This window comes from Cryptomeria japonica, chromosome 6 (assembly GCF_030272615.1).
Source record: "Cryptomeria japonica chromosome 6, Sugi_1.0, whole genome shotgun sequence".
NCBI lineage: Eukaryota > Viridiplantae > Streptophyta > Pinopsida > Cupressales > Cupressaceae > Cryptomeria > Cryptomeria japonica.
The window spans coordinates 228,410,815-228,434,133 of record NC_081410.1 but is presented as its reverse complement, the minus strand read 5'-3'; the positions used below and the strand labels follow the sequence as shown (position 1 = coordinate 228,434,133).

General features: G+C 35.1%; 2 long non-coding RNA genes across 5 annotated transcripts; both read left to right on the top strand.

Moving 5' to 3' along the window:
- Window positions 1-216: 216 nt before the first annotated feature.
- Window positions 217-6,604, top strand: LOC131071457 (uncharacterized). 2 transcript variants are annotated; one of them, XR_009112524.2, is made up of 3 exons: window positions 273-501; window positions 617-895; window positions 5,937-6,604. It is a non-coding gene; the product is annotated as an uncharacterized LOC131071457 (long non-coding RNA). The 2 variants fall into 2 exon arrangements; XR_009112523.2 differs by lacking the exon at window positions 5,937-6,604 and having other exon boundaries at window positions 217-501; window positions 617-1,158.
- Window positions 6,605-16,288: 9,684 nt separating this feature from the next.
- On the top strand, window positions 16,289-22,942 carry LOC131071456 (uncharacterized). 3 transcript variants are annotated; one of them, XR_009112521.2, is made up of 3 exons: window positions 16,527-16,939; window positions 17,052-17,406; window positions 22,192-22,942. It is a non-coding gene; the product is annotated as an uncharacterized LOC131071456 (long non-coding RNA). The 3 variants fall into 3 exon arrangements; XR_009112522.2 differs by lacking the exon at window positions 22,192-22,942 and adding an exon at window positions 18,457-18,912; XR_009112520.2 differs by lacking the exon at window positions 22,192-22,942 and having other exon boundaries at window positions 16,289-16,939; window positions 17,052-17,663.
- Window positions 22,943-23,319: the final 377 nt, after the last annotated feature.

Below are 23,319 nucleotides of genomic sequence, written 5' to 3'. Positions count from 1 at the left end.
AAAACTTTGATATTGCTATAGACTCTTATATTTCTAAGGTTTTTGCTATAAGTACTTTTGATATTATAAATTTAGACTGATTGCTGTTGTTAATGGATGTTTAAAACTCCTTATATAGTGTTTTTATATAAGATCATCACCCTTATTTTGCCAATTCTTAATATAAAAAACAATAATTGAAATCATAAATACTAAAACTACTTTTTATTATAAAACTTACTAATATTGGTTAATAAGAATATTATATATGTTTCCAATAAAACCTAAAGAACCCGTTTCATTTAACAATAAAATTAGAGCCGAGTTCCTCTTCTATGCAAATCAATACAGGACTGCTCCAAGCTAGGTATATCATCTTGAAGCACATCTTGCTTCCGCAGGCGTACTTTGTTGGTGATGGATACTCATAAGGTCATTGCCCTGCTGAAAAGAGCCACCGAGACCAAAGAGATACATCTGGGGAGGCTCATCCACGCCCTCCTTATCAAGACTGATTACCAGGTAAAAATATTCTCGAAAAAATATAAGTTTCTCAACGATGAATGCCAAATGCAATAGTTTGGATGATGTGCAATGACTGTTTGACAAAATGTCTCATGGATTGGAATGAATGCAGTGTATGCCCAGTTCGGACACTAGCCGAAGACCTGCAAACACTTCCAACAAACACAACACGGAAGGCCAGCGCGAAGTTACTGCACCATCGGAGTCGGCTTGGAAGTCTGATCCGGTGTAGCAGCTGCTGAAAAAGTCGAACAGATTCGTGCCCATATTGTAAAATTCGGTTATAAAAGGCGAAGTCTTTATAAAAAGCGCTGCGGGTGATATGCATTCGAACTGGGGGGATAGGAAGGATACATGCAATCTGTTTGAGAAAATGCCCGAATGCTTCGAGGTATAATGTAAAATGTGTATCTGTTAAGGACGCTATTTGTTTTATTTTATGATATGAATCTAAATCCTCTGGGGTTTAATTTTTAAATGTTTTTTTTGTTTTGTCATTTGTCTCGGGGAAGTTATATCTATGGTAAAATGGTATTTTCAAGTGTTATATGTAAGGTTAATGCAAACTACAGATGCATTTATTAATCGCTGCTTCTGATAGATGCTCTTGTGTCAAGAAAGTCCTTGGTATATGAATCTTTTGGTTTACTGTTATGTTGAGAGTTTTTTTTGCTGATATGCTTTCAGACAGTGTCATTAAGATTTTATTGGTTTTTTGGGCTTCCAATTAATACAAGAGACATTCAACCATGGTAGTTCTTCGGGCGGAATAAATAATTTTCCCAATCAAATCGGTTTATGTTTGTAAGTTTAATATAATATTATCTTGTCCCTTTGCCCTACCATCTTTAATTTCTAATTTCTAATTTTTTATGTCCAACAAGAAGAATAGCAATATAGTCTTGCAACTAGTTTATATATTCAAACTATTATTATCATTCCTTATTTTATCAATTAGTTAGAAGTAGAATATTTTTTCTTTTGTTTCTCTTTTATTGCCCTGCATTTTTCAGTTCCCTTGTCACAATCTTGTTCTTCTATTTTTTCAAGTGTTAAATCAACCAATTGAATCATAATTCTTTCCTCATCTTGATGATGAAGCACTTAGTGATCCAAAACATTGATACTAAGAGTCTAAGACAGCCTTCATACATGGGGGCCATTGAATTTAATTACATCATTTTGTCCAATTTCATTTATTTGTGTGCAAGTTTTGATTACATGTTATTGCATTCTTTTAAACCTTTTTTTGAAGTTTCTAATATATTGTTTACTCTGGTAACCTGTATAATCCAAGGGCCACAACAATTGTTAAGGGACCATAACAATTGTTAAGGTTGACAAACATCCCTACAGTGACCATGTGAACTACTGGTCCATTATGAATAGATACACGATCCTAGTTTCATCTTTTATAATATTGAAGCCTTACTCAGCAAGACTTGATCCCTCGTGGGCTCATTGAGAACCTTTCAACTTCATCAACAGACCAAAGACTCTTTGACGACATACAAATAATTTAAAATTTTGCTGGATTGACTGAAATTCATTTTCTATCACAGCAGGAACTTAACTCTATTCTATTAAACAAATTCCACTTACACTCATGTACAGTAACCATGTGAAATATTGACCTTTTAGGATTGGTTGCAGTTTTGATGCAGATGTGGTACTAAGGGGACTTCCTTATAGTTACAACTACCATATGTGTTCGGGTTATGATCACCTACGGCAACAAGTTAACTGCTGGTCTTTTTATGACCGTTTGCATCTTTATCCAAATTGTATACACGACACTAGTCAATTTCTCTGAATATAGCTTCTAGGAAAATTGTATCGACCTTTTAGGATTGGTTTCAGTTTTGATGCAGATGTGGTACTAAGGGGACTTCCTTATAGTTACAACTACTATATGTGTTCGGGTAATGATCACCTACGGCGACCAAGTTAACTGCTGGCCTTTTATGACCGTTTGCATCTTTCTCCTGCAAATTGTATACACAACACTAGTCAGTTTCTCTGAATAGAGCTTCTAGGAAAATTTTGCAATTAATTCCTCAAATCATTCTAGGAAACTTCTGACTTGACATGCCAAGAAACGTTCTGATAAGATGCTCACCTGGCCGTTCCGGAATCACAAAAGCACCCTAAAAAGGGTGTCTGCCCATGATTTTCAAATACACGAGGGGATCGTGGAGGACGCCCCACCCCTTACACAGAAATGTCTTGACGCATTTTATTTGATTAAATTTTCACTATCCTGATTGCGAGGTTATGTTGAATTTTCACATACAAATATATTCAAATTTGATTTTAATTGAATTGCACAGTTGCTGGTTTAATATGTATTGCTCTTCGCAAAAAGTGGAGCTCAGTCCTTAAGTTTCTACATCAAAAAGTTGAAATTTAATGTTTAGTGTTGTTATATCATATATGGGAGACTGCAATCTCAATTTTGGGTATCAAGACATAATGACCAGTCTCCTGCTCCAGTTGGGTTTGTGGAATGTAGTCAGTAGCACTTTTTGCAGTTATTCTGGATACGTGGGCCTTATCAATTGTTTTAAATTATTTGTGATGAATTGAAGCTGCTTGAGAGTCAGGAGTGGTATAAGCATCAATGCCAGCAGCTCAATGCATGGAGTTGAATAACTCTATGAGATCTATTTTTAACAGCACAGCAAATGCGATTTGAATCTAGCACGAGTTGCTTCTGTAATTGTTGAATTTTCTTAACATAGAAACAAGTATGTGGAGTATTCAAATATGAAGAAATCCTTGCTGACTTTTTATATATCAAATTGTAAATTTCAAGGGCAATGGAATTTTAATTTTAATTTTATGTGTTGTGTCTCATTGTAGACAAGTGGTGCTGAAAAGCACCTAGGGCAACTGCTAGTTTGTAGAGGGAAGAATTAGAGCTTTCTTGATGACTAATTGGTAGGCACTTTCACCTCTTACATTTTGCTGAACTCAATTAATTATGAATACCGAATAGAATATTCAGTGAAGAAATTTAGCATTCAGATCTATGATGGATGTGGTCATTTATCCAGCCTTAGTTTTTGATAGAGCAACATATCTAAAACATGCAAACAGAAAGTCTGACGTAGAGGTAGAAGAGTGCACAGGCTAGTGTAAAAAAGTGTTGTTGTTGGGTGCGTGTATGATACGTGTGGCACAACACAATGTTGCAACAGGCAGCATGAGAAAACGAAGCAGGGGAGACAAACTATCATTTCCCTCGAGCCATGAGCCAACTAGAGGAGATAGTAATAGATAGAAACTAGAGTTCCCTTGGGATCATGTCATTAGAGATGCACAATGGGGACACCAAGAAAGACAAAAATGATAGGTAGTACAAAATTATATGGTAAGTATTGTAGGCCACAAAAGGATGAAGTGACTATGGAGTGGCTTGATTGCCTAAATGGGCAAAAGACGAGACATTTGAATCTCGAATGGCTATTTGATTTGAGAGGCAACAAAGAAAGCAACTTTTAGGAGGCTTTTGGATGGTTATCCTTACGACTTCCTTGAAAGGAGGAAGTTGGAGGGGAGGGGTGAGGCCTTTCTTGGGAAAACTCAGGCAACACAACAAGGGGGAAGCTGGAGGGGAGGGGTGAGGTCTTTCTTACGAAAACTCAGGCAACACAACAAGGGGGTAAAGGAAGGCCATTTGCATGTAGACTTATGTGTATATCTAGAACCAAGATGTTCATCATATGCAAGGGCAAGGCTAATCATTAGGTGTTTTTTTCATATTCATTCCCTTTGTTTTCCATTATGCACGATGTGTATTGTTGCACTTTCCTATGGTGTGTGTTGTTGGACTTCCCTTAGCTGGAGATCTTGACATCTTTTGCTTCATATGATATCAAAACTTAGATTATAGCTTGAGGAGGAGATGATTTGAGGAAGGTGGACCATGTAGGATTGCAGGTGGAGATCAGGCTTTGGGGATTCTAATATCTTATGGTTTTGCATACCACATGTATCTATTTGTCTTTGTGGGTGACCTAGCTGTCTAATTCATATTAAATGAAATGTTTCGTGGTCTTCCTAAAAGGCTGGCAAACAATAAAATGTGCTTGCGTACCTTGAATAAAGGTAAATTTTCAATACCAGCTAGTTGTCTTTCAAAGAAAATCTTGAACTGCTACACAGCCCTGAAAGTCTGCTGCTTTGTCACAGGCACAATTAGTTCTCTCACATTATAGGGTTGGCAGCAGGCATGTCTTGAGGTCGTTAAGTATAGTTATATCGTACACATGTTGACTGATCTCACCTCTGACTTGTTTTCATACATGTATACATTATTTTCTTTGTCAAATGGTTTTTGTATGCAAATTTGTCACATGATACATTTCATAATGCAATTGGTCAAAGTACACTATATTAAGCTAAGGGTGAAGAGGTAGTAGTTGTGGATCCTAAGGGGTGTGTAGAGCTACATAGATGCCGTGTTGGCATCCAAAAGCCTCTTTACCACTTAGCTTCCCATTATACCATGCCCTTTTATATCTGTTGCATTTATTATAGGATATAAGTATCATTGATTTCAATTTATGGTAATCATTTGTCTAGTTAGGTTTCCCATTTTTGGTGCAAATATAAGTAGAAGTTGGTAATCAAAAGCGATATCGATTTCTTAATCCCAATGAGTTGATAAACTGTAATTGGCTTGGGAAATATCACATTCATAGAAACATTGTTATTAGAGTTTAGTCATGGATATGTAAGAATACTTCATCGTAGTAGAAGACTTATATATATATATATTTTCTTTTATCCTTCTCTGAGCTTTGGATTTAAAATAATGATTTTTCATTTTTCGATCAACTTTAGAAACTTTGTTTGAGTCAGGATTCATCTTTAGTGATCTTTGAACATAACAAATGGAAGACTAGGTATGTATGATAGGAAGTTGGCAATTCTAATATATATGAAAGGGCTAAATTCTTTTTGATTTGCTATCTTTTGAAGATTTTTAGAGATAGAGCGATGACACTACATCCCTGTTCCCAAGTTTCTGAGTTTCTAGGGTGTGCTAGATTATATGTGTCCCTTATGCTAGATTTTTTGTGACCTTTTTATCACAATTGTGATAAGTAATTGAAACTATAAGCTTGCATCGATCTCTTAATGATGCATGCTGAATATTTAATATTTAGGACTGTTACATGTATAGGAAAATGTGGATGATTGTTTCAATAAATATAATTTCATATTCTCAAATTCGGACTCAGTGGAGTCTCCGCAATTTCAAAAAAATACTTCACTTTCTCAAGAGAGCACAAATTTTATGCAAAATAAAGTTACAAATTTTAGATTGCGTGCAGGCTATAGTTTTCTTCCCTGCATTTTTTGCAGGACTTTTTTTCTGCGTATGGTGATTTTTGTGACTTTTTCCAGTATTTTCCATTTTTCAGTGTTTCCTCTACGGATGATGAGCTATGGTGTTGGTTTTACCAAAAACTTGCTGAAAATTCGCCCGTAATCGATGCCAAAACTTGCAGAAAACCAGCAGCACAGAACTTGTGAGTAAAACTTGTGAAAGCTCACTAGTTTTGTCATCTGAAAAATTACCTGACTACTCTGTGAGTTTGCTATCTATGCTTTTGTTCTTTTCACTATCATATCATAAAGTGATCTTTCTATAGTGTTCCATTGAAGACAAAAACTTAAGAGCTACCATTCTATCCCTTGGTTTATGGTTATTAAAGAATGCTGCTTCCATTGATTAAAGAATGCTGCCACAATTCTTGGTGTTTGTATGACGGGGTGTGACCCAGTCATAGGTTCCATCTAAGTGAAAGTTTCATCTAAGAATGCGTATAAGTGAGTTTTCATTCTAATTTATTAATATGAGGACATATCTAAATGTAATGAATATTTCAAACTATTTCCTAAATGAATTCTAGACATGAAAATATTGGATTTTTATATAGTTGATATAGATGTATCTAGAAACACCACATATTCTTTAAATTAGAATAGTTATATAATGGTCATTCGACTGTCTTATATGGCCGTAAATTGGTTATTGAGACCTTGTGAAAGTTTGTTTTCCTTCAAAGAAATTGATTTTCTTTTAAGAGGTGAGTTAGACCCACAAATTATTTGAGTTGATGAGTGTGTGAAACCACCCATCAATAGATTGGCACTAGAAGGAGGTCCTATGCAAATCTAATTGTTGAAAGACTTATATGGTTAAATTGTAAATTTTTATTGAACTAAGCTTGGAGATGATTTAGTTCCAATGGGAAGCCCTATGTGTATGCCTAAAGATATCTATGAGATTATTATGGATTCTTGCATCTTTACCCACAATGGACAAAATGCTAGAGAACATATTTGAAGAATTAATGACACTATCAAATTTATTATAAGGATGTTGCTTTCCATTTTTTATTAACATGTTGAGAGATGTAGCAAGTCATTTTTATGTTAGTCTTCCACCACTCTTGGGATGGATTGGAGAAAACTTTCTTAAGACAATTTAGTCAAAATTTGTATCTAGAAGAAGGTTTATTATAATTTTTATCAGTAAGGAGGTAGCTCCATGAGTCAGTTTTATAATTTCATTGGATGCTTTAAATGATGTTTCAAAGAATTGATGCTTTTAGTAAGTTATTAGAGGTTGAAATGCTAAAATGTTATTATTTGTGGGGGTTTGATCCTTGGCTAACAACTAATATTAGATAAATAATTATAATAATTTTCTTAGATGATGGATTCCACATGGATTCAAGAAATCTCTTATGCAAGAAACCATAATATCTCTTAAGTTAGTAATCAAGTTAGATATAATCTGAATTATCTTTTTAGTTATCAACAACTACCACTATACACCAATAACCAATGGTAACCTATATGTAATTATTTTAATTAAAGTGATCAACACCCGCTAAATTTATAATCAACATGTGAAAAAACTAGCTTAATGGATTCCCAAGTCATTTTAGATACATATATAGTCAAATTGTAGCAAAATATTTATAAGATGACGATGATTCTTATGATGGAGAACCCAAAAAGTATTCCTCACAATACACTAAAAGTAAATCCCACAAATGATGTAGTCATGGCTAGGAGTCTTATCAAACCACTAGTAACATAACTACTCAACACCAAATAAACAAAATAACACATTTCCATTAATTTGATTCAAATAATGAATGAACAATATACATGATCATAAGAAGATTAAATTTTTTATTTATGAACTATAATTTTCTTCAAAGATCTTCCTATATTACAAGTGCTCACATGATAAGGCTTGTTGTAGCCATCACATTACAGTTAATTCTTCACTAATTATAAAGCTTAAATGTCTTCCCAAGATATGTTTTGCAATCTATGACACAAAGCATTTTGATCATTGTATGCCATTTTAAAATATGTCAACCTTTCATATTCTTTTTTTGGTGAAATTAAATTGATGCAAATGTTGTTTGATGAAGTGACGAGTCATTTTTGATGTATTTTTATTACATAGAACTTATGCTTCTATGAACCACTTCCTTTTGCACATCATCAACGTCTCTTTTTGGGTGATCTTACTTTTTAGTGAACCAAAGAGTTCAAAAACCAATTTATTCAATAAAATGGGATTAGCAAACTAAATATTCTGCAAAACATGAACTTACTTTCTTTGTCCCTTCTTTTTTTATGAACCTAGCTTTTCAGTGAACTTGGCTATTAGCAAACCAAGGAGTTTGGGAACCAAGTTTTTCAATAAAATAAGAGGTTTGCAAACTAAATATTTTTCCAAAACATAAACTTACTTTATTCCTTCCTTCTTTATGACAAATCAACATTTCAACAAACTTGGCTTTCAACAAACTAATGAGTTTGCAAACCTCTTTTTTTTGAAATGTAATAAATTTCTACCAAAGACTTTAAAACTTCACCAATTTTAGACCGCAGATACCATTTACACTCCTTTACAAGGTGATTCCCTTCATTGAGCCAAATTGAGATGAAAATCCTTTCAAGACAAAACACTAAAACTGAACTAGAAGATGCTCCTACATTTGACATGCTAGGTAAGAAGTTTGCGACCATAACTCAAAAATGAAGTTGAGTGGTAGAACTACCCTTCTAGGTTGTAAAAAGTTGTAGCAGACTTCACCACTAAAATAGGTACATCAAAATCTTCTTCCTTTATCTCTTCTAACATCTGGTTGGGACACGACCATGCTCCTCCACAAAATGTGCTCTTAATTCTTCTTTCCTCTTATGGACCTATGTCCACCACAACCTAAGCTTCTCCAAATGCTTCTTCGTGCAATTCTCCTCCTCTTCTCACCTTTCTCAACTCCTCTCTTTCTCATTGGATTTCACACACTATATCTTGACATCCTCCACCAAAAGTCTCCTACAACTTCCTTTACACCATCCTCTTCTTCAATAATCTTTCCTTCCATTCTCACTATCTCAGTGCACTCAACTAAGTATCATATTCATCATTATAAATATGAATGATATTAACCATTATCATTTTCTCCTCTACTACTATAACACATTATTAATAATCACCTACTATAACATCTCCTCTTCTCTCATTCCTTGTTGAAGCCTCTCCATCTACAGTCTCTTCTTCTTCTTCATCTCCAAGTTGTTTTGTCATTTACTACACCTTATTCTTCAAAATCCCCATGTCTTCCAAAGGACACTCAACAACTTTTGTGCCACCATTCTTCACTTCATCTCCTACCTTGCTTCAATCTCTTCTTCTTCCTTGCTCTCTCACTGTATAGGTTTCTCTTCTTCACACTTTCTCGCACACAAATCTTCATCAAGAAAATAATAGGGCTCACATGTACCCTTATTTCCCTCTTCTCTTATCTTCTCCAAATCTATTTACTCTTCCTCAAAACTTGTAGTGTCTTCTTCATCTTTTTTAATCTCAACTCTTGTGTAGGGTGAAAATGGAATAGAGTAAACTAGGACTTAATCCCACTCTCATTCACACATTGGAATACGAAAGCTCCTAAGGAAGTGATCCACTTTGACTAACTCTTGTAAAAGAAAGTCTAAGAATACTCTTAGAGTTTTTATTCCTTTGCTGCTATGAAAGGGAAGTGAGCTAAATGTGCAATAATGACAAACTAAGCTAGTAAGGTGAAGGAAATTGACTACATAAACCACAATAATAGTGAGGTACAAAAATGTAACTGAGATACAAAGTACAGAGCTGAAGAGGAAATTCTAATGTGCACTTGATGTTAGAATTTGAGCTTGATTGAGTGTTACTATGCTGACCTAACATTCTGAAATCTGCAAAATTAGTTCTCGGGATGCAGAATTGCCATAAACTGCCCAAAAACACAAAGGACTAGGGCACTAGGCGCTTTGGTCTTAGAAAACTAAGACTATCCTTTGGATCCGGACTTGTACCTGCAAATCTCAACTTTTTGAAAGATTGCAGCTTCGTCAGATCTCTGTACTTGCAAATCTCGACTTTTCAAAAGATTGCAGCTTCGTCAGATCTCTGTACCTGCACATGCAACTTGAAAAATGGTGTTTGGGTGACTATATAGGGTTTTGCCTTAGTCAAACCCCTTCTTTTGTTGATTTCCACCTCCACAAATAGCCAATGTAATATTAAAAAGTGTGTGTGCCCTAGAATCTCATGTTTTTGTAAGATCCTAATGAGCTGGAATGCAAATTAGAGTTCTACCCTATGTTTTGAGTATAACCCTAAATGAACATAATGTAAATGAGAATGCTTCAAATTACAAATGCAATAATGGATCTAAAGCAAACATGTAGATCTGAAAACTAGTGTCGTGAAACTCATATAAAGATATGAAAATAACATGAAACCATACCAAACCCTAAGGGAGAGGTACAAGCCAATCAACAGTTGGTGATCTCCTATTATTCTCCAATATCACCAAAGCTTCGATTGATGATGAAAATGATTGATGAAGACTTGATGAATGCTTGATTTGTTGATTGAAGACTTCATATAAACCTGCACTTTCACTTCACAAGAGGCTCCTTCAATTGCTAGAGTTGTTGGGTCCTTCAAATGAGGAAAGGAAAGGTTATATATATGAAACCCTAACTTTGTTTTTGTTCATAGGTCGACCTAGAATTGATATAATTTCACACAAAGTTGGATTTAAACACTGTAATACTGCCAAAACATGATCTCAAAATTCGAGGAGAAAAAGTCGGGACCATGGTGAATCACCATGGTTTGGACGACTTTTTTTCCAAATTTTTAGGGATGTAGTGATTACAAAGTAAATCCCAACTCGGTGTGACAATTCAAGGTGTTTAGATATGCGAAATCTGACCTTGAATGTCGACATAGGACCTTATCAGGATTTAATGATTAATTGATTAAAAGACAAAATAAAAAGGGGGCACACTTAGGGTTAAGGGCCCAATTTTATAATGCGTGGAATGATGAGAGAGTACTTTAGATTTAATTAAGTGCCTAAAAGAATTATTTAAAGTGCAAAATGCAACACACTAAGGCGGGTACTAATCTAAACGTGAAATTGTACAACCCTAATTAAGGGTGTACAATTTACAACGCTACAACTCTATATATTCTTTCTTGCACACAAGGAATGCAATTCTCTCTCTCTCTCTCTCTCTCTCTCACACACACACACACACACACACACACACACACACACACAATGCACACACACACACAATAAAAAATCTCTTCGTAGTTATAGGTCCTCTTTCATACCTATAACACAAACTTTTTGTCCTATCCTTTGCATAAAAAAGGCTTCTAAAGACACACCTCTCACTTCCTCTACCCACTCTCTCTCCTAGAGGAGGAATTCCTTGTGCACCTTCTACCCAACCTCAACCTCTATTGGAGGACAACAAAAAACTCACTTTGCTCGACAATTATAGGATTCCTGCAACCACTCACACACATTGACCTATCCTCTACCCAAAAAGAACATTGAAAAATGCACCTCTTCACTTCCTCTACCCACTTCCACTAGGGAGGATGCCCTAACACCTTCTACCCAACCTTAATTCTTGTTAGAAGATATCCAACATACTCTCATCTCTCAAACTCTCTCACACAACTCATCTCACATGATATCTTACCCAACAACATTTCTTATCACACTTCAACACATTTCCAACAACTTCACTCTTAATCCTCCCAATGAGCCAACCTTCTTTGATACCATTTGATGTAGTCAAGACTAGGGGGTTCTTATCATATTGCCTAGTCACACAATAGACTTAAGACCTAATGAATAAAATAACAGATCTCCATTAAATTGTTTAAAATAATGAATGAACATATCCACAATCACAACAAGATTAAATGTTTTAATTATGAAACATAATCTGCTTTAGAGATCTTCCTATACGACATGACAAGGCTTATCATAGCCATCACATTACATTTGATTCTCCATGGTATTTCCTTTCGAACATACTTGTTCACCAAGGACTTAGCTTTTAGCTAGCACCTCTACTCTTGTGTTCATTAAACCCTTCACAACCCATTTGGATCCTTAATCTGGGAAGTTTCTTTCCCTCTACCCAAAACTCATTAAACTCTTCTTCAACCTTTTTCCTTCTAGCTTGGTCATAAGAGCATTATATCACCATTTTATGCATTGGTTAGGGAAGTTGAACTATCTCAACTGATTTTAAAATGGAAATGCCTCCCCAAGAAATATTTCTCCTTATAAGACACAAAATTTTGACTACCATATGCCATTTAGAAATCTATCAACCTTTCATAATCCTTTTGGTGAAATTAAACTAATGTGAATCTCTTACAATGAAATGGTGAGCTTGTGGACTTGCATTTTTGGGAAAAATGACTTTTAGAAAACTCATGCTTTTGTGAACCACTTTGTCTTGCACATCATCAACTTCTCTTTTTGGGTGATATTAGTTTTCAGTAAACCAAATAGTTCATAAACCAAGTTCTTTGATGAAATAGGAACACATGTCATTGAATAAAAGAAAATCAAATCAAATCTCAACAATTGACCCATAAAAGTACACCTTCAAATCCACAACACCACCATCCAAATAGGAACAAACATCATTGAATAATGATCGACTAAAATGGGGGATAAATAAAGTCATATTTGGAAACAAATGATACATTTGACCATGCCTATGCATTCCAAACATTAAAAAATATGAAAAAAATTGACTAGTATCTTTAACTAAAGGAAAGAACAAGAATATATTTGATTACTCTCATGCTTTTATTGAAGCTCTTAGATTGTCAAATCTTGTATAGTATAAAATATTCTAGACCAACTCTTACAATTTTTTATTAGAATGCTCTTATATGATGTGAATGAATATTTAATTGTTTCAAATCCCCTAGAAATTACTTCAAGTCTGCAATCATAGAGCCTACTTTGAAAGATATTGTATAAGATGATGGGCAACAATACAATTATGGATAGGAGTTGACTCAAGGAAATGAAAAAGGGGGATTTAATAAGGGCAAACAAAATCATGCATATAGTTCTATCTTATGGGATACAATCACATCTATAATTTCAACCATGGAAGAGAAATAGATAAGATATTAAATAAGTCCAAACTACAAATGCTGAATTAGGTAAAAAAGTAAGGAAAATGGTTGAATTAATAAACTTATGCATTCAAATCTATTAAAGTAACACCAAAATAACACACTTATAAACAAAATTAAAACTAATACAAAACAAATAAGTGAAAAAATACAAAATATACACTTGTCTCCTATTCTATATATATAAATATAAAATAAATGAAAAAACGGAAGACTATCAAATGACCTATAAAGTAGCATGTCACTTGATAGTCCTATAAACTACCTTTACTTTTTCCCCGTTAATATAACACAATGGGCACTAATAGTTTCTATCAAAAGTTGATACTATTTACAAAGAATTTAAATATAAAAGGAGAACCATTCGAGCTAGGGTGTTTTAGTCTACTCCATTATGTATGATCAACTAGCATTGCAAGATGGATGGGTGACTCTAGATATGCTAGATAAAGATACTTCATAAAAGAAATTTGAATTGTGATGATCCTCTATCACCTCTTACCTAATATAATGATATAGTAATATTTTATAATTTAATTACGCCGAAGGCATTTCCTATTTGAGAATGGACGAGCTAATTTGTCCGATCAACGGTCCAACCTGCTCAAGACGAGATGCAAGACGATTGGGAGAATCGTGTGCGTACACTGCATTTTGCTATTTCTTTTTCTTTTGCACCGTCATTTGCGTTCTCATCGATACTACTACTGTTGTCCGCTCCCGCTTTTTGTGGCGTTCGCCCAAGTCAATATTTTTTCTCCTCTACTTTCGTGCCCCCTCTATGTTGCACTCATTTGAACGGTTAGATTTTCCTCTTTTTTGATGAATTGTTTTTGTCCGCGCAATTACGTCAAATTATTTCCTTTTTACAATGTCCGTATTCAAATCACGAATGAATCACAACAAACTTGGGTCTCCGCATTAATGCAACATATTAATTAATTAACAACTCCAAATGGTCGGCAAACTAAATGAGAAAAGTAGAAGTCAAAGATGCTGGCAGTCTCATTATTGGAAAATAGAGAAAATTATAACATTATAATGAGAAAGGGTGATTTTAAAAGCATTATTTTTAATACATACATAATATTTGAAGGGCAATTTTGAAAGGAAAACCATTAAAAATATTGATATCAATATATTTTATATTTTTATGTAATTGTAAATAATCATTAAAAAATATTTGTTGATTATATTCAAATTTAATTTTGTAATTTTATTTAAAAAATAAGATTATGGATGTTAAAAATATTAAATTAAATTTATATGTGATTATAATTTTATAAAAAAAATGAAAGTCTATTTAAAATGTTTAATCTCTTTTAAAAATTAAAATTGTATTTTATAATAAATATGTTTAAATATGATCATATAATCAACATATTTAAGATTTAAATTAGTGATAGCATCTCAATATTATATTTATAGTATCAAGCTACCATATGCATGTGTACTCAAAGATGTAGTTCAAAACAATGATTCATTAAACTTATAGAAGGTCCATTGTTTAATCATTAAATGACTGAAGTAGTTAATATTTTTCTTTTAGTTAAAGGTGTCTCTATCTTCTCATCCCTCTCTATCCATATATATATAAATCCATCTCTCCTACTCTCTCTATATGTCTATATCTTTATCTTTTTATCTCTATCTCCCCCTCATTCATTGCCTCCCTCTTTCTATCTCTATTTCTCCCTCTTCTCTCTCTCTCTCTCTCTACATAACTCTCTTTACCTATATTCCCTAGCTCTCTAACTCTCTTTCACCAGTTCTATCTTTTTCCTATCTCTCTCAATGTCTCCATCTCCCTCTTCCTCTCCCCATCTCCAGCTCCCTCTTCCTCTCCCCCTTTCTATATTGAGATATTTTTCCTTCTCTCACCCTCTTCTACTCTGTCTACCTCTACTTATCTCTCTTCATCTCTCCCTATCTTATCTCTCTCTTTTTTCTCTCCCTCCCTTTCTATCTCTCTCCATCTCTCCCTCCCTCTCTCTCCACATCTCTCCATCCTGTGCTCCCTCCCTATCCACCTTGTCTATCTCTATCCCATTCTCTTCCAACATATCTCTATATATCTCTTTCTCTTCACATACATCTCCCTACCTCTCTATTTGTCTCTCTACTTCTCTTTAGTTGTTAATCTCTCTCTCTCTCTCTCTCTCTCTCTCTCTCTCTCTCTCTCTCTCTCTCTCTCTCTCTCCTTATATCTATGTCTCTCTATCTCTCTATCTCACCATCTATATATCTCTCTAGCTCTCCTCTCTCTTCCTCTATACCTCTCCATCTCCCTATATCCCTCTATCTATATCTCGTCATCTCCCTCTTTCTATCTCTCCATCTATTTATCTCCCCATTCTTATCCCCCTTCATCTTTAAACATGTCTCCCTCTCTATCCATGCATCTCTCGCTCTCTTCCTAGACATATATTTATATCTATATCTCTTTGCTTCTCTATCTCTATCTCTTAATATTTCTTCTTCCATCTCTCCATCTCCCCATCTCTCTTCACCCATAATCTCCCTCTCTCCACCTCTCTTTATATCAGCCCACACACAAGACTACCCTTCTTCCCGAGAGCTTCACGGTGGACCTCTCTCTCTCTCTCTCTCTCTCTCTCTCTCTCTCTCTCTCTCCTTCTTTGTTGCTCTTTTTTTATCCCTACCCCTCTCTTTCTTTCCCTCTCCCTATTACAAATGTAACATGAGCCTATTAGTAATCTCTATATCTTTGTCTCCCTCTACCCCCTCTCTATATCTCCTTATATCTTTGTCTCTTTATCACTCTATCTCACCATCTATATTTCTCTCCCTCTCCCTCTATCTCTTCCTCTATATCTCCGTCTATCTCTTCCTCTATATCTCCCTATCTCTCTCTGTGTGTTTATCTCTCTATCTATTTTTTAACCTCTTCCTCTCTTGCTATATCTTCATCTCTAGGTCTATATTTTCAGCTCCCCCTCTCTATCTCTAGGCATTTATCCCTCTCCATCCTTACATCTCTCTTCATCTCCCTCAAGTCCTAGACCTCTATTTATATATCTCTTTGCGTATATATCTCAATCTCTTTACATTTATTCTTCCATCTCTCCCTCTATCAACCTATCTCATTAACTCTCCATCTCTTTATACCCATATATCTCTCCATCTCTTTCTAACCCTATATCTTTCCCTCTCTACACCTCTCTTTATATACCATTTCCTATCTATATATTCATCTTTCTATGTCTCCCTCTGTCTATATATTTATCTCCCTTTCTACATATATTTCTCTCCCTTCTCTATATATTCCTCTATCCTCTATCTCTTTATCTCTCCATCTCCTCTCCCTCTCCTTTCCTTCTTCATCTCCATTTCCATCTCCATACCCCATGATGTATGCCCACATCTAAACTGGCTCCAAAAAGTGGTTATAAACTTTGTGTTATTGACTTTTCCAGAAATCACATATTCTTGATTGTGATCAGGAGAACAAGTTGAAGCTTTGATTTTTTTAAAAAGTCAATAACACAAAACTTATAACCACTTTTTTGAGCCAGTTTAGCCGCGTCCATGATATATGCAAACATAGACAAAAAAAATTCCCTCTATAATCCTCCACACGTTTTCGGCGTACATATTGCACACCAAGGTGCAATTGCTAAGAATATTAGATATGTTTCCAACAAAACCATAAAAACCCGTTTCATAGAACAATAAGATTAGATCGGGGTTCCTCTTGAATGCCGTGGCTGCAATATCATCTTCAAAAAAAATCTTGCTTCCGTGATGGACAGTCATAAGGTCGTTGCCCTGCTGAAAAGAGCCACTGAGACCAAAGACATACATCTAGGCAGGCTTATCCACGCTCTCCTTATCAAGACTGATTACCAGGTAAATATGTGTTTTGGAAAAATAAAGATTTCGACGATGGATACGAAATGCAGGAGTTCGGAAATGCACACTAACTGTTTGACAAAATGTCTCATGGATTTAATGAATGCAGTGTATGCCCAGTTCGGACTCTAACCGAAGACCTGCAAACACTTTCAACAGAGGCAACAGAGAAGACCAGTTTGAAGTTTCTTTACCATCGGAATCGGCTTCAAAGCCTGTTCCGGTGTAGCAGCTGCTGAAACAGGCGAACAGATTCGTGCCCATCTTGCAAAAGTCGAATTAGAAGACGAGGTCTTTAGAACAAGCGCTGTGGTAGATATGCATGGGAACTGGGGGAATAAGAAGGATGCACGCAATCTGTTTGAGAAAATGCCCGAATGTGTCGAGGTGCCACGACGTCCTAGTGGCTTTCTTGACGTAATGTAAATGTGTATCTATTGAGGACGCTATCTGTTTTATTAATGGTATAAATCTAAAACCATTGGGGTATGACGTCTTCATTTGTGTTTGATCATTTGTCTTGGGGAAAGTTATTTCTATGGTAAAATAGTATTTTCTAAGTGTTATATCTAAAGGTAAATGATGACGTTTTGAAAAATTTAGTGTTGGCTAATGCAAACTACAGAGAATTTAGTAATCACTTCTTTTACTATATGCTCTTGTTTGTATAAAGTCCTTGGTATTTGAATCTTTTGGTATATTGAGGGTTTTGCTGCTGATATACTTTGGACAGTGTCATTAAGATTTTATTGGTTATTTGGCCTTCCAATTATTACAAGAAAGACATTCGATCATGGTAATTCTTGCGGTGGAATAAATATTATTTTCAATCAAACTGGTTTATGTGTAAGTTTGATAAAATATTATCTTGTGCCTTTGGCCTACAATCTTTGATTCTCAATTTTCTATGTCAAGATTCTATTAGATGTCTTTAATAGTCATGCAAGTAGTTTAACTATTGTTATCTTTTCTTATTTTGTCTGTTGGTTAGAAGTAGAATAAAGTTTCCTTTTGTTCCTCCTTTTTTGCCCCTCATTTTCCATTCCCCTTGTCACTTCAACAAATCAAATCATAATTCTTTCCTCATCTTAATGATGAAGCACTTAGTTGATACTAAGACACCCTCATGCATGGCGGCCATTGAATTTGGCTACATCATTTTGTCCAATCTCATTTACGTGTGTAAGTTTGATTAAATAGTTTTGATTAGATGTCATTGCGTTCTTTCAAACCAATTTTTTAAGTTTTTAATAGTTGTTTAATTCAATGAGCTATATAATCTAAGGGCCATAAGAATTGTTAAGGTTAACATACATCCCTACAGTGACCATGTGAACTGATGCCCCATTATGAATGGATACACTTATCATTGTCAATAATATAAAATTTTGCTAAATTGGCTGAAGTTCATCTGGTATCATGGCAGGAACTTAGCTATATTTTCTTAAACATATTCCACTTACACAAATGTTTAGTGACCATGTGAAGCATTGACCTTTTAGGATTGGTTGCAGTTATGATGCAGATGTGGTACTACTGAGAGTTCCTTATAACTGCTATATATGTTCCAGTTATGATCACCTATGGCAACCATGTTAACTGCTGGCCTTTTATGACTGTTTGCACCTTTCTCCTGCAAATTGCATACGCAACATTATTCAGTTTCTCTGAACAGAGCTTCTAGGAAAATTGTGTGATTAAATAATGAAGTCATGCTAGGAAACTTCCTGACTTACATGCGAAGAAACGTTCTGATATGATGCCACCCCCGTGGCCATTCCGGAATCACAAAAGCACCCAAAAATGGGTGCCTGCCATGATTTTCAAAGACAAAAGGGGAAGTTGGAGGACGTCCCGACCCTTCCACTGAAATGTCTTGTCTGGGATGTATTTGAGATCTTGGGTATACATCTGCGTGGATTTCCTATATTTTCTAGAGTAAATGTGAACGTATTTTATTTAAATATATTTTCACTATCCTAATTGCGAGGTTATGTTGAATATTTTTGGGATAGTTTTTTATATACAAATATATTCAAATTTGATTTTAATTGAATTGTACTGTTGTTGGTTGCATACGAAACGCTCTTAGCAATAATCGGAGCTCAGGCCTTCAGTTTCTGCATCAAAAAGTTGAATTTTAATGTTTTGTGTTGTTCATATCATATATGGGGAACTGCAATTTCAAATTATCAATATCAAGACATAATGACCAGTCTCCTGCTCCATTTGTGTTTGTGGATTGTAGTCAGCAGCACTTTTTGCAGTTATGTTGGATACGTGGGTGTTATCAATTGTTATAAATTATTTGCGATGGACTGAAGTTGCTCGAGAATCTGGAGTGGTATAAGCATCAATGCCAGCAACTCAATATCTCTCTGAGATCTATTTTTAACAGCACAGTAGATGTGATTTGAATTTAACACTAGTTGCTTCTGTAATTGTTGAGTTTGTACTTACTGAACATAGAAACAAGTATGTGGAGTATTCAAGTATGAAGAAACCCTTGCTGAATTTTTATATACCAAATTGTAAATTTCAAGGGCAATAGAATTTTAATTTTAATTTTATATGTTGTATCCCTATGTAGACAGGTGGTGCTGAAACCCAGGGCAACTGCCAGTGTGTAGAAAAAATAACTAGAATTTTCTTGATAACTAGTTAGCAGGCACTTTCATCTCTTACATTTTGCTGAACTATAATCTTGAAGCCAAGTAGAATGTTTAGTGAAAGAAATTTAGCAATCAGATTTATGATGGATGTGGTGATTTATCCAGCCTTAGTTTTTGATAGAACAACATATCTAAACCATGCAAAGAGAGTCTCATGTAGAAGTAGCAGAGTGCACAGGCTAGTTTAAAAAGGTGTCGTTCGAGGGTGCATTTATGATACTTGCGGCACAGCACAATGTTGCAAGGGGCAGCATGAAAAAATGAAGCAGGGGAGACACGAACTATCATCTCCCTCGGGCCATGAGCCAACTAGAGGAAATAGTAATTGATAAAAACTAGAACGCCCTTGGGATCATGTCATCAAAGATGCACAACGAGTACACTAAGAAAGACAAAATTGATAGGTACTACAAAATTATAGAGCAATTATTGCAGGCCACAAAGGGATGAAGTGATTATTTGAGTTGAGAGGCTACAAAGAAAGCAACTTTTAGGAAGCTTTTGGAGGGTTTTATCCTTAAGACTTTCGTGAAAGGAGGAAGTTGGAAGGGAGGGCTGAGCCCTTTCTTGGGGAAACTCAGGCAACACAACAAAGGGGTAAAAGGAAGGCCACTTGCGTGTGGACTTATGTGTATATCTAGAGCCAAGATGTTCATCTTATGGAAGCCGGAAGGGCAAGGTTAATCATTATAATCAATAATGTAACCTCATTTTGTTGATTAAATTAGGTGTTTTTTTTGTGTCCTTCCCTTTGTTTTCCATTGTGCATGGTGTGTGACAGTGTGTTGTTGGACTTCTCTTAGCTGGTAATCTTGACATCTTTTGCATCATATGATATCAAAGCTTAGGTTATAGTTTTAGGAGTAGATGACTCGAAGAAGGTGGACCATGTAGGATTGCAGGTAGAGATCAGGCTTTGGGATTCTAATATCTTGAAGTTTTGCCTACCACATTGATCAATTTATCTTTATGGGTGCACTAGCTACCTAATTTATAGTAAATGAAATGTTTCCTGGTCTTCCTAAACTGTTAGAAAACAATAAATGTGCTTGTGTACCTTGAACAAAGGCAAGTTTTCAATACCAGCTAGTTGCTTTCAGAGAAATCTTGAACTGCTACACAGCTCTGAAAGTCTGCTGCTTTGTCACAGGCACAATTAGTTCTCTCACATTAAAAGGGTGGCAGCAGGCCTGAATTGAGGAGGTTAACAATAGTTTTATCCTATACATGTTGACTGATCTCACCCATGACTTGTCTTCATCATCCATGTATTCAGTATTTTATTTTCTTTGTTTAATGGTTTTTGTATGGAAATTTGTCACATGATATACTGCATAATGCAATTGGTGAAAGTACACCATAATAAGCCAAGGGTGAGTTAGTAGTTGTGGATCCTAATTAAGGGGTGTGTAGAGCCACATAGATGCCATATTGGTATCCAAAAGACTCTTTACCACTTTGCTTCCCATGTTGCATTTATTTTAGGATGTAAATATCATTGACCTCAATTGATGGTTATCATTTGTCTAGTTAGGATTCCTATTCTTTGTGCAAATATAAGTAAAAGTTGCTAATCAAAAGCAATATTGGTTTCTTAATCCCAATGAGTTGATCAACTGTAGTTGGCTGGAAAATATCACATTCATAGAAACATTGTTATGAGAATTTAGTCATGGATATGTAAGAATCTTTAATCTTAGTAAAAAAATTCTTAACAGAACATATATGTACAGTTGGTGATATATTCTTTGATTGTCCTCCTTTGTTGTTGTTTACTTCTTATTTGAATGAAATTTTTTTTAGACTGCAGGTAGTCCTTCCTAGAAACTGTGGTGTGTCTGGTAAACTTTTTAATGTGATCGGTGATGCTGGTGTGACATGCCATCTGGTGTCATGTCGGCTAGGGGGAGACTGGACCTCTTGACCTTGTGCTTTACCACAGGAAACTCTTGCCAATTGAGCCAGGCCCCCAGCCCATCTGAATGATAACTTATAGATTTAAAATGATTTTTCATTTTTCGATCAACTTTAGAAACTTTGTTTGAGTTAGGATTCATCTTTACTGATCTTTGAACATAACAAATGGAAGACTAGGCATGTCTGATAGGAAGTTGGCCATTCTACTATATATTAAGGGGTTAGATTTTTTTTGTTTTGCTATCTTTTGGCGATTCTTAGGGATGGAGCAACAGCATTACATCTCTGTTTTTCAAGTTTCTAAAATGTCAATGTCCCTAGGGGTATGCTAGAGTTTTTGTACCCTATTTATCATATTTGCGATAAGTAAATAAAATTATAAGCTTTCATCAATCTCTTTAATGATGCATGGTGAATATTTATGACTTTGAGATGTATAAGAAAAGGTGTTTCAATAAACCTTGTTTCATATTTGCAAAATCAGACTCAGCGGAGTCTTGGCAACTTAAAAAAATTAATTAAATTTCTTTGAAAAGCACAAAGTTACAAATTTTAGACCACATGCAGGCTATGTTTTTCTTCCCTGCAATTTTTGCTTGACTTTTTTTCTGCGTATGGTGATTTCTGTGACTTTTTTCAGTATTTTTTCCCATGTTTCAGTGTTGCCTCCATGGATGGCGAGCTATGGTATTGGGCTTACTGAAAACCTGTGCAAAATTCGCCCAAAATTATGCCAAAATTTGCAGAAAACCAGCAGCACAGAACTTGTGAGTAAAACTTGTGAAAGCTCAGTGGTTTTCGTCAGCTGAAAGATTGCCTGAGTACTCTGTGAGTTTGCCATCTATGCTTTTGTTCTTTTGAAGTGAGAGCAATAATCCACACAATTTTTCCTTGCCATATTAAAGTCAACATCTGCCAGCGTATGGATAAGCCCTGTTTAAGGAGCAAGCCTGAAAACTACTTACAGACCGAAACAGTTTCCATTGCCATCACATCTTCATCATCTTTGCCGCATTCTTTCTGGAAGGAAAGCATTAGGATCTCTTGCAATTGGAACCTTAGACACTCAAGGATAACAAAGCTCAGCTAATTCATAAATTAAGGGTGTGAGAAATCCAGACTATGGCGATTCTGCTTGAAAGATATTACCTGATAAACTGTTGGCATAAGCAAAATCACTCTTTTCAGATTGTCAGTCTCATTTTAAAATTTTACTGGAGTATGATTTTATGTCCACCTACATTTATCGCACGGCTATCCATGCCTTGTCAGATTATCGCATGTGCTTAATGAATTTTATATGATGATTTTTGAATTTTGTAAAAGATCAAATGTCCATAAATTTTCATACAGGTAGCAAACACGTTCACGTAATTGTTTTCAAACAAGTGTTGTTCAATGTAAGAAAATGTTTACTTATGAAATATGGGTTGACTAAGATTACCTCAAAACTATGCATTTGAATTATACACTGCAAAAATGCTACCTAAATGAACATGTCAATATTGTTTCTGGTGTTTACTATTATTACATCATTCAAATATTGTCCATGCGTATCTGATGAATGTGTATTATCTGATTTAATTTGGGATAGTTTTCCTATTTTGTTGTTTGTGTGAAGTTCTTGAATATACAGTTCAGCAAGTTGTATATGGGAATGAGCATACGCAAATAAAATCCTGTAGTTGAGTAAAGCAGGAGGCTATTTGTACGGAACTATTATTACATTCACGACTCCTTAAACTTGCTTTGCATATGAAATGATATACGAATAACGAATTATGTAAA